This window comes from Halichoerus grypus, chromosome 6 (genome assembly GCF_964656455.1).
Source record: "Halichoerus grypus chromosome 6, mHalGry1.hap1.1, whole genome shotgun sequence".
Classification (NCBI taxonomy): Eukaryota; Metazoa; Chordata; class Mammalia; order Carnivora; family Phocidae; genus Halichoerus; species Halichoerus grypus.
In genome coordinates, this window is record NC_135717.1 from 64,676,929 (window position 1) to 64,680,429 (window position 3,501).

A 3,501-nucleotide genomic window follows, 5' to 3' on the forward strand; every position below is an offset into this window, starting at 1 on the left:
GTGGGGGGCCTGGCATCACTTCGTATGAGGAAGTGGCATCAGGAAGGGACAGCCCAATCTGATAGGCTGTGGCAGGGCCAGTCCACCATCATTCCATAAAAGGAGCATATTGTGTAAAAATATGCCAGGGACGGGTGAAGTCCTCCATAAAAGAAAAGAAAGGAAGAACAAGGGGACCAAAAGGAAGAGAGAATTGAAGGGAAGGAGAGCAATAAGATATTAAGAGTGAGAGGAAAAAGATAAACAGCAAACACTGCAGTGGGGCCTTTGGCTAACGAACATATGTAGAGTGACTTTGGTGGTTAAGAAGCCAGAGAAGGTCCTGAAACGGGTCCCCGCCAATGCCGGCCCCACGTGACACAGTGGCGGGGGCCAGAGCACGAAACAGGAAAGCTACTGAACTGGAATAGGATTCCTCTACCATCTCTGCCCATCACAGGGCTGGAGACAGAGGAAAACTTTCCCTCCTCAGGAAAAAAAAGAGCTATTTTTATCAAGTTAAATGAGCCTGAATTGGCAGATGAATATTGTTAATTGGTGTGGTTTCTTCCGTGCAAGAAAGAGTTTCCAATCAGACTAGCAATTCCTCTGCCACCCAAACAACAACGTATTAATAAAAATGAAATGAAGTTTCAGAATCCTTGTCGATAATGAGCTCATAATCCTGTGCCCCTTCACTTTGCTAGAAAAGGAAACTCAGTCGTAAAGCTGCCACCATGACATCCTCTCTGTCCCGGCCATTCTTTCCATGGTGACAATGCAAATGCGATTTTTTTTTTTCTCTAAGAATTTCTACATTTAGATGTCAAATCAAGCTGTTCTAATGGCCTAATTGTGATCCTCCCTTCATCAACAGACTTTTCAAGGAGTTTCTGATTGAAAGCAACCAGGCAACTCTGTTAGGTGCATCTTGTTCTGAAAAGCAAGGGGAGGGGGTGGTGGAAATAAAACAGAGAGGAGAAGTATTTCCCCTTTTAAGAAATACCAACTTTATCTATTTTACAGTTTCATGAACTTGACAAATGTATATTCCCACATAACCACAACTGCATTAAGATATGGAGAATCTACATCACCCCAGAAATTCCTGGTCTTAGACAACCACCGATTTGTCTTCTGTCACTGTGGATGAGTGTTGCCTTTTCTAGAATTTCATATAAATGAAGTAATATCATGACTTCTTAAAAACTCAACTTAGTGGTTTTTTTGGATTGATCTATTTTAGAGAGAGAATGCGCACGCACATGATTGCAAGGACGAAGAGGGGGAGAGAGAATCCCCAAGCAGACTGCCCGCTGAGCACGGAGCCCCTTGTGTGGCTCTATCCCACGACACCGAGATCATGGCCTGAGCTGAAACCAAGAGCCGGTTGCTTAACCGACTGAGCCACCTAGGTGCCCCTCGGCTAATGTTTTTGAAATTCAATCCATGTCGCATGGACATCAGCAGTCTATTCCTTTTCATTGGTGTTCTATTATATGATTATACTTCAATGTGTTTACCCGTGGACATTTGGATTCTTTTCTGTCTTAGGCTATTATCAATAAAGCTACCATGAATATTAGCATCCAAAAATTTTTGTGGACATATGTTCTCATTTTTCTTGGGTAAGCACTTAGGAATAGAACTGCTGTCTCATATAGTAAGTGTATTTTTTACTTAAAAGAAACTGCCAACTGTTTTCCAAGTTAGCTATACCACTTCATATTTCCATCAATAATGATTTTCAGTTGCTCCAAACCAGAGCCAGTGAAATGGGTGTAAAGTTATATCTCAGTATGGTTTTAATTACACTTTCCCAATGACATTAATGTTGAATATTTTTTCATGTATTTATTGGCTGTTCATTAAGTTCTTTTGTGAAGTGTTTAAAATCTTTCACCCATTTTGAACTATTATTAAATGGTTTGTAAGAAGAGTTCTTTAAATATTTTTAACACTCTTGTCAGATATATGTATTGCGAATATTGTACTGCAGTCTATGACTTGCCTTTTCGTTTTCTTCAAGGTGTCTTTCAAGCAACAGAATTTTAAATTTTAATGAAATTGAGTTTCTCCAATTTTTATAGTTTGTGTTTTGGGCTTTCTCCATAATTGCCAAGATTTTCTCCGGTTCGTCACTAGACAAGTTTCAGGTTTTAAACTTGGATCTATCCACCATCTTCCCCCGCCCCAAGCCAAACTATATCCAGCTTTATTAAAGATACTTTTCACAAACACTCATGGTATTTCAGACAATCGTTAACAGCATACAACAACTTTCAAACTCTCTTCTTCAGTGGAATACCAAAATCAGAAAGCCACTATAAAACCCGATGAAGTCTTCATGTGATACTCTGAACAGGGAAAAGTTAGGGTGAGGGTTGACCTTTCACACTTAGCATGTTGTTCAATGGGTTTTCACAACCTGACCCTGACTTTCAGGAAATGAAATCAAAATGGCAGAGGGATCCATCTGAAGATCCACAAGCTAAAAAAGGAACTCTTTTGAGAGATGCCATCTCCATGGTGACATTGGAGAGTCCAGATTGCCTGACATACTGGAACCATGTCTTGGGGTCAGGTTCCAACAGATCTCTGGGCTTAAGGGAGTCAAGTCTATGTTGAAGGCAGAGAGGAAGAAGAAGACATAAAAATATGAATTTTAGTTTTTCCACATCACAAAGCATTTGTGCCAAGGTGGCTCCTTTGTGTCAACATCGAGGAATCCCTCCTCCTGGGCACCAAGAGGAAGTTTCTCAAAACTAGCGGGGAGAGGTGTTTTCCCTCCGTACCAATCTAGCTTTGGAGATGTGCTTTTAGTGCCCTTCCCCCCCATACAACAGTGAAACGTTCTCTGTGCTAACAACAGAGCTTAAAAAAAAGTAAAATAAAATTTTGCATTTTTATAAAATTTTATAAAAAATAGTATTCCAGACTGTACAGTCACCAGAAGTACAGTTATCAAAAATGCACACACTTCACTTGGCCTGTCCAGCACCTTTCGCTTTCAGCGCCTGGTCTTTGGGCATCTCTATTTGGGCATCTCCATTTTCTCCAAGGTTATTCCCATCCTTGCCAGCATCAGCTTTCCCCTTTTTCCCTTGGGGTACCTTCTCTCCCTTCTTGGCAGGGGCCTTTTTAGGCTTGGGCTCTGGCTTCAGGGAAGCAGGTTTAGCAGATAACTTTACAGATCTTCTCTGTGGCTCATCCTTCACCTTGGCTTTATCTCCTTTAGCATCCCCTTCAGCCTTTCTCTTGGGCATGATGGCCACGGGGTGGGACACGGGCACTGGGCAGGGGGCATGCAGCACACGTGGGCTTTGGCCAGTCCAGGAGTCATTTTCACCTCTTCTTCTGATCTGGCCTCCATCTTGAGTAAATTTTTGCATATGACATGAGAAACAGATCTTAAGGTTCTTTTTATTTGATCTATGTCTATTCAGATATTCGAGACCTACTTGTTGGAAAGACTATCCTAATGGATTAACTTGCATCTTTATAAACAATCAATTGACCATA

At 41.3% G+C, this 3,501-nt stretch overlaps 1 pseudogene; it reads right to left on the reverse strand.

Annotated features, from left to right (window-relative positions):
* Positions 1–2,960: 2,960 nt before the first annotated feature.
* Positions 2,961–3,250, reverse strand: LOC118541980 (non-histone chromosomal protein HMG-17 pseudogene; annotated as a pseudogene).
* Positions 3,251–3,501: the final 251 nt, after the last annotated feature.